General features: G+C 50.1%; 1 long non-coding RNA gene across 1 annotated transcript; it reads left to right on the top strand.

Moving 5' to 3' along the window:
- Positions 1-919: 919 nt before the first annotated feature.
- On the top strand, positions 920-7,045 carry LOC130512968 (uncharacterized). Its single transcript, XR_008946569.1, has 2 exons — positions 920-1,674; positions 5,838-7,045. It is a non-coding gene; the product is annotated as an uncharacterized LOC130512968 (long non-coding RNA).
- Positions 7,046-8,018: the final 973 nt, after the last annotated feature.

Here is an 8,018-nt window from a genome sequence, read left to right as displayed (position 1 = left end):
GGATTAGCAGCAGGTGGCTGGGCGTTGATTGAGGACGCCTGCTCCTTAGCTGCCCAGGCAGAGATGCTTTTCCTGCCGGAGGAACCGTGAAACACATCCCGTCTCGGGCCTCGGTGGGAGCAGCGTTGGTCCTTGGCTGTGCCAGGATGCTGCAGGCAGCCTGGGAGCTTCATTATTCTGTTGTTCCTCCTCTTTACGCTGTTTTCCTGCAAAAGTGCATCACGTCCTGGAGGACGAGGCCTCCACAACACTCCTCCTCCTCCCGCCATTACCAGCTCTAATTCAATGGCACCAGAATCCTCTCCATGGCGCTCTGTCGATGCGCATTATAACGACGCGCCGCCTGAGCGGGCGCACGCGCACGTGCGCGGCTGTACGTTATGACAATCAAGCGCCGGCTTCACCCCTTTAATATTCATGCCTCTTTACGTAACCTTTACGTAACTCTGGGACATGTGCACGCGCGTGCACAGCCGTCTGCGCGAGCGTGCGCGTTTGCAGTTTAGTTCTTTTCTCTGTAGTTTCCCTCATTATGAGAAAGCTCTTTAATGTTTGTCTCCCAGTGGAGAGGGGGGGGGGTGTGAAACTGTTATTGCACAGAGAGAGAGAGACAGAGAGAGAGAGAGAGAGAGGGGGGATGCTAAAGGAGGGGGGGCAGACAGACACTCCTGCTCATGCGGTAGCATCGCTCCCATAATGACACCCACGTTCCCCCGGCTAGCACCGACACACTCCAGCACGTTCCTGTGTGACCTCAGCAACACAGTCGCCAATGACGGAGAGTGTGTGTGTGTGTGGGGGGGGGGGAATGGGGCACTTAAGAGGATAATATGGATCGAGGGGGGGGGGGGTGTAGGTGGGAGATAAGGGGGTAGATGCGCGGGTAAGGCAGAGGAAATGGGGAGCAAAGAGGTAAAAACGAGAGGCTGAGGACGGACGATAGCAAGCAGGGAAGTCAAAGTGTGCTCTCATCAGATGGAGTGACTAGAGGGCCTCCAGGAGTGTGTGTGTGTGTGTGTGTGTGTGTGTGTGTGTGTGTGTGTGTGTGTGTTTGTGGACATGCTCTGTTGCCCACTGATAACCCCACAGCACAACTGTCACAGTCATGCCTTCACTCACGATGGCAGTAGTGAGGGCACAATCTGAATTTTAGCCTGTGTGTACGTGTGTGTGTTTACGTGTGTGTGTTTACGTGTGTGTGTTTACGTGTGTGTGTTTACATGTGTGTGTGTGTGTGTGTGTGTGTGTGTGTGTGTCCATCTGCCTCTTCCTGTCACCGTCTAACCGTCTGAGCCTCACTCTGTTGCCATCCTTTCCCCTCATACATCTCTCGGAATCGGAGGCAGCTGGCTTGGGGGCGCAGACCCCAGAGGGCGCCGCGGCGGTTTGGGGCGGCTAACGGGCGCGGCGCCAACAGCTGGAGCGCCCAGAGGTGCCTAACACAGGCTGAACTAAAATAGTGAGCAGGAAATGGAATTCTGGCTTAGTTGTTTCAGCGGCATTAATAAAATTGTAGAATATTTATAATATTTTCCTCTCTGCAGCCTGAGGCTGTTTGACACCATCATTAACTTCTATATTAGCAACATTAGCAGCTATAATCACCAGCTGAAGAAACGCTGACAGTGACGATGTGACGGCGTTGAATTAGACATGAATAAAACCAATCAAACCGTAAGTAAAGAGAAAACCTGAGAGGAGCTGGAGAGCCGATTGACTGGAGTGCTTCTTTGACGAACTCTTGTGTTTAATTAAAGTTGTAATCTTTCAGTTACGGACAAGGACGTCTCGTAGAGGAGCTAAAAAGAGACAAAAAGCGAGAACTGAAGTCAGATTAACGTAATTGTGAGCAGGAAAATAGACTGCGGGAGGAGATCAGCTCCGATTGAAGAGACCAGGTAAGCAGGGGGCGGGGCTTAGAGGCCCCCAGGCGGGTTCAGAGGTCAGGAGTCACAAACACTAAACAGAAACCGCCGCCCTCCCGCCTCCACGAGCGCCACCGCCGACGTAAAGATGGGGGACAGCGGTTGCCCTTTAATTGTATATCGAGACACGGCGCCGGGGACGTGACGGATGAATCACCGACGCCGTAACCTTAATTTCACCCAGGATGGCGGAGTTTAGCGTAATGCCGCGGCGTTTCCATTCACCGGCGGCCTCCATTCGCATTAATCTCCCTTTAAGCCTCGGCGTTCGCCGCAGGAAGAGTCCTTCAGATGGTTTTTTCTATCCCCCCCTGTAAATGTCACATCATGTCATGTGACCTATAGCAGAAGATGCCCCCCCCCCCCCCCCCACGCCAGGCCTGTTTAAGATTCATAGCTTCTTTTCTTTCAAAACAACACGGAGATAATTAGAAATCAAGTGGATGTAAGCCGGCTGAAGAGGCGCCGCAGCAAAAGGTTGATACGGGAGGAGAGGCGGCCGCCGGAATCTGGCGCCGCGGATCCTTTTAAATCACACCGGGCGACTACAGATTGGTTCGCCGCCAAGGCTTTTGCGTTTGAATCCATCTGTAGTGGAGGGGCTCTGCTTAACGTCCTCTCCGAAGGCTCCCGTCCTCGTGTCTCCGGGTCACGGCGGAGGAGTCTGCTCGGATACCTGAGTAATCCGCCAGAGCCCCCGCTCCTCGTCCCCGTCCGCGGACGTAATTGAGTCCCTTCCGGAGTCTTTTTTAAGCACTTACTCGACCGGTGGAATCCGCCGGTCCGACGACAGGCTAATGAAGCGTTTTGTCAGCCGGAGAATATCAAACTTTAATGCGCTGCCAGGTTTACAATGAAAACATAATTACAGTTTTGACAACGCTGAAATGAAATGAGGAGCAGGAGAATCACACTTGGCCGTAATCCCATTTCATTTCTCTGTTTTCCATTACCTTCCTTATTAATAACCATCCCACGCCCTCCTGCGACTCTTGGCCTGGTTTCGTGTCCTGAGCTTCGGAGGCCGGAGACGCCGGGGGGAACAAACTCTACACTCCCGAACACAGCTTCATTCATGGACTAGCTAGCTACTTTAGTCAGCGCCTGTTTTCTCCCTGATTGTGGGTGTTCCCAGGCTTGCTCCGCACCTTCTGGTGTTGGGAGAACACTCGGCGCAGCATTTCTAACATTGATTGCCCCGGTGGCCCCCAGCACAGCTGGACGATGCTCTAGCGCCGGCCTGGAGCTCCACGGGGCTGATTGTCGAGGAAGCACGATACATTTTTCAGCCTGGACGGCCGCGGAGTTACAAATAGTTCCCTCCAGACCGAAACTGATGGAGGGTCAATTTAGCGGCTCAAAAGGACTGAAGAGTCGCGGGACTGGTGCCACTATAATTTTGTGGGATTGAATCTATTTCCTGACCTCTGCTGCCCGATGTTCTCACCTCAGCTCTCCATTTACGGGCTCGACTCCCCTCTATATCTCTGCCGTCTGTAGCTGATAATAACGAAACGCGTCGGCTTTAAACTCCCACCAGGAGCAACCAGCAGGTTACAAAGTGCCTCCTGTTTTCTGCCCAAAGCCAAACGTGTGAGAGACTCCTCTTATTTTGCGTCTCTGCTATCGAGTTATTTCCATCCGTGCGGCTCCAAAAATAAGATTTTTGCCCATTTGTCAATTCTAAGTGACGTGATTGGGAGGAAAGTGTATTTTAGAGAGGGTAGGAGGCGGGAGTTAGGTGTCAGAGCCATGAGCGGGTGAAGCCAGGCTTCATTTTTATCTGTGGAGTTTCCTCCTCTGCTGCGATGCTCCACGCGAACCATGTTCCTCGTCAATACGACAGCATGTTGATAGTGGGATCTGAGGCTGGACATTCAGCGCGGCCCTGGGTTTTTAAGTGATGTAACCTAAATATTGTACACGTCTTGTGCTTTAAAGCTACAGTTCTGAGGAAATACTTCAGCTCTCTGTCTGTACTTGACCACATTTTTGACGCAATTGACAAAGTTCTCCGCTACTCCGGGTCTCTGGTGACTGCGTTTCCACCACCGTTGGAGGAAATGGAGTGGACTGTGAAACCTAGCCTGACAGCAAAATATGTGGGTATGCTAATGTCAGCCTGGCCTGAACTACAAACTGTGTAATGAACTTTTTTTTTTTAAATACCAAGCATCCAATTTTCCCTGGAAAAAACTGGAAAAAGCCAGTCGGCTCACAAGCGAGCGAGCTGCGCAGAGGAAAACATGCATATTTTATTGAGTTTGCATGCTAACTAGCTACTCACGGGCCATCCCCTCCCATAATCTGACCCCTAGGCTAGCATCTGGCCGCAAAACAAACCAAGAGAAAAAAAATAATAATAAAAGCTTACAAGAAACAATACACTTGTCCTTCTAACGTAGCAGTTCATTAGCCACAATGCTAACACTCTCTGTTAATGTTAATAAAAACAGGCCAAAATCTCAGAGGTGTTTGAATCTTTTCCTCCCTCCCTGTTGGCCGACTCCTCCGCTTGGTTCATTGGTAATTTCATCTCAGGCAGATTGTGTTTACATTCCTTTATCTACTCTGTTCTTTACAGTCGGAGTGGCTCGCACTTAGAGCTGTGAAATTACTTCCAGGTAACATCTATTTCACCTTGTCTCCCCGCTGCAGCAGCAGCATTAGCGCCCGGCGCCGCATGGGTGTTTGTTCGCGGCTGTTGGTACAAGGCCGGCCGTCAAGGTTGACTTTGCTGACTATTGTTTGACTTCTTTATCACTTTTAACAACGGTTACTGCCGAGAGCTCATGGAAGGGCTGCGGTTTGTCCAGCCGCCCTCTGAGCACAATCACAATACGGCTTATCACTTCTTTAGGTTTCCAGGGTGATGTTGCTCACGTATGTTCCAGAGAAACGCCAATTCAACAGTTACTGTTGGTAAATGTCTAACATTCACGCTAGCTTTTAGCATCCAGGAAGCTAAACCAGCAGCTGTCGGCTCTCAGCAAAGACGGTAGTTACCAAAAAAGGTTGGAAATGACTCAAAGATTATTTTCTTTTGGTTTTAGACGTAAGAGGCCCTTTTATCCCTTTTTTATATGAATTTTGAAACCGGTGACAATGACTCATGTTGTATTTGTGCTCCAGAACTCGATGTGCTTGAATTTATGACAGAATTAACTATAAATGCTTTTATTTATTTCTTTTTATTTCTTTCTTTATTTGGTTTCTGGTTAGTCTGGTTATGTTTGCGACCCGAGCTTAACATTTGTTTTAAGGTTATGTTTAAAAGAAGAAGCTTTTGTTTCTGCAGGGCTGTAATATCCTCCGCTCAGATCAGAGAAGCGGAACAATAACGGTGAGGGTTACCAAGGTTCCACTCTTTGTTCCGGAGAGACAAACGAAGGAAAGGCTTCATCACAGCAGACGACAAAATGCAGATGGAATAATAGAAATGTTGAAGTCTGCAGACGCGGGGGCGGCGAGTCCGAACACGTGATCCCTGATGATGAAGGTGTGACGTTTGCTCGGGTTCAGAGGCCGACATCCGTGCAGCTTCCTGATCCGCCCCCCCCCCACCGCCGACCGCGAGCGGGAAGACGGATTGAATGGAAGGCGTAATAAAGGATCCATTTGGTGGATCCATCCCAACAAAAAGCCGATCGAATGGGCGCAGCCCAGCGGAGCGTCGATGTGGCCTTTACAGAGGGGTGTTGCTGTGTCGCTTCAGTGAGGACGAAAAACGAATTCTGCCCCTTTGTGCAGGTTTTAATTCGCCAGACTGGTCTGGGATCAGCGGGCAAGGGCGGAATCCCTCATACATCCGCACTCTGAGTGGAAATAAACGCCTTTAGCCCGAGTTTCCCCCAGACCTGGTCTGGAAGTGAGGCTGAGGTTCATCATCGTTGTTCATTTCCTGTGTTTTAGGCCCAACCCGGAGCTCCGGCTGCCGTGTCCCCCTGATGATTCCGAGATCCCTTTTCTCCGATCCCTTTTCTGCTCACACAGCTGAATGGAGCTGAGCCGGAAACGTGCCGGGCTGTTTAGAGGGACCGGGACCAAACGGTGGCGCTGCCGTGGCGACGCGGCGGCGCCGGGTACAGAGCCCGGTGCCGGCGGATGAATACCGACCTACAGAGAGGTTAACACCGGCGGATAAAGATGCGTATCTCCGTGACAACCTTTAACGGTCAAATTCATACAAGAAATTCCTCTCTGCTGAGAGCGGGGGGGTCGTGTTTATATCTGCAGCTCCAGATATGGCCCCAGGGGTTGAAAGTGGATGCCTGGGCTCTTGTCTTCTAGCACGGTGCTGCTCTCGGTGTGTGGGTCCTTTATCTGATGGCACCTTATAATCCTCGTAAGTATCCCTACATGATGTCTTGTTCCTTACTTAACTTTGAGGATTTACAGTGGATTACACCCAGAAATGGGGTCTCTAACCTTTGGGCTGCTAATCTCCATGTTTTGATCTCTAAATGGACATTTTTCTTTAGCTCACGGGGGACGAGAGTTTCCAGGTCAACGTTTATTTAATGGAAGGAAGACTTTTTGTTGCAGTTTTATTCCAGCTCCGGTTTTCCAAGATCACTTTCAAAGACGTCGTCTTAATGATGGTTTATACACCTCCGATTTTATAAGAAATAAGTTGGGCCTCCAAGTTAGAGTTTCAGTCTTTTTAGCTGTTATTATGGTGCATACATATATATAAATTGTATAACATTAATGTATAAACATGACAAAGGAGCCGCCTGGGCTGCAGCGTATTGATGATTTGGCCATAACATATTGCAACGCGAGACGTGAGACACGAATGCTAATTTCCTCCTTCCTTTGATCTTTTTCTTGGACTTTCAGCTGCAGTTTTTCACCCTTGTTCACTTCCTCTTGGACTATAGAGACTCACCGACTGAATAAGGAAATAACATGTTCAAATTTCCAGTTGCTAGCTCCCACTTGCTAGCCTTGAGCTCATTCTGGAAAGCTAGCGAGCGGTTATGCTAACAAACTGGCGCCTTTATTGTTGAGATATTTCAATGATGTGAAAACTGCTTCCCGCAGGTCGTCTCTGAAAATCCGTCTTTTTCTCTGTCAATCTATAATAAGTGCAAATAATAAAAATGAAAAGAAGCCAACTGGCGGTACGGCCGATTCCCCAGGCTGCCCGTGTTGTAGGCTGGCTCCTCCTGAGCTCCTCTGGAGGTGTGTGTTTTTAAAAAGCCCTGGAAACATCCTGCTGCTGTGGAAAAAAAGGGGCACCTCTGTGGTTGAGATTCATCTTAAGGAAAACACTTCCTTCCATGATGGATCTGGATGTAGCTGCATCCAGAGAGGAGAAAATGAGGCCGTTCGTATGAAAGCGAGCGCGGCCACGTCTCGGGGCCTCCGCAGTGCCGTAAAAATGTATCGACCTGTTATGCATCTGTCTCCGCGGTTCCCGGGGAGATGGACGGAATTAACGGCTCGTCTTCCTGTGGCAGGAAGGAGATGCAGAGTCACTGACGTCGACCACATTACACTCACACGTGAGTGATAGAACACGTCTTGTGAGGGGAGGGCGCTGAGATGCAACCATGCGCAACCGGGAGGTGAACATTAGCATCCGAGCTGAGCTCTAGCACATGCTAACGTTAATAAACCTCTCCATCAAAGCACCACGTTGACAGAAGATGCGTTGTCTTATTGGCTGAGGCGCGGTTCTGACTCACAGCCGCTTCCTCCAGGGTCTTCCCAACATATTGAGGATTTGTTATCCCTCCTGGGTCATCATAATCTGGGATGGATCCCACCCCCAGGATCCCTCTGAGATGATCTCGGATTTGTCCCGGCCAGACGCCTAACCTACCTCATCCGGCTCCTCTGGGTGTTTCCCGTCCTTGAGCTGCCACTTTTTATGAGGGAAGGGTCTAAGTGAGGGAGCCTCTGGGTCACCCGGGTCGCCCCGGGTCACTCGCTCTGGAGCTGCGATCCATAAATGATGGAGCACAGCGCCATTTCCAACGGAGCCTCTCAGCCACCGCTACTGTTAGCATTTCCACTGTGGCTACAGATGTCAGATGTGACTCAGCGCTTCCTTTACAATTAAGTTAATTCATTCCTTTTTTTAAA

The sequence above is a fragment of the Takifugu flavidus genome, chromosome 16, assembly GCF_003711565.1.
Source record: "Takifugu flavidus isolate HTHZ2018 chromosome 16, ASM371156v2, whole genome shotgun sequence".
Classification (NCBI taxonomy): Eukaryota; Metazoa; Chordata; class Actinopteri; order Tetraodontiformes; family Tetraodontidae; genus Takifugu; species Takifugu flavidus.
This window is presented reverse-complemented; position numbering and strand designations above follow the sequence as displayed.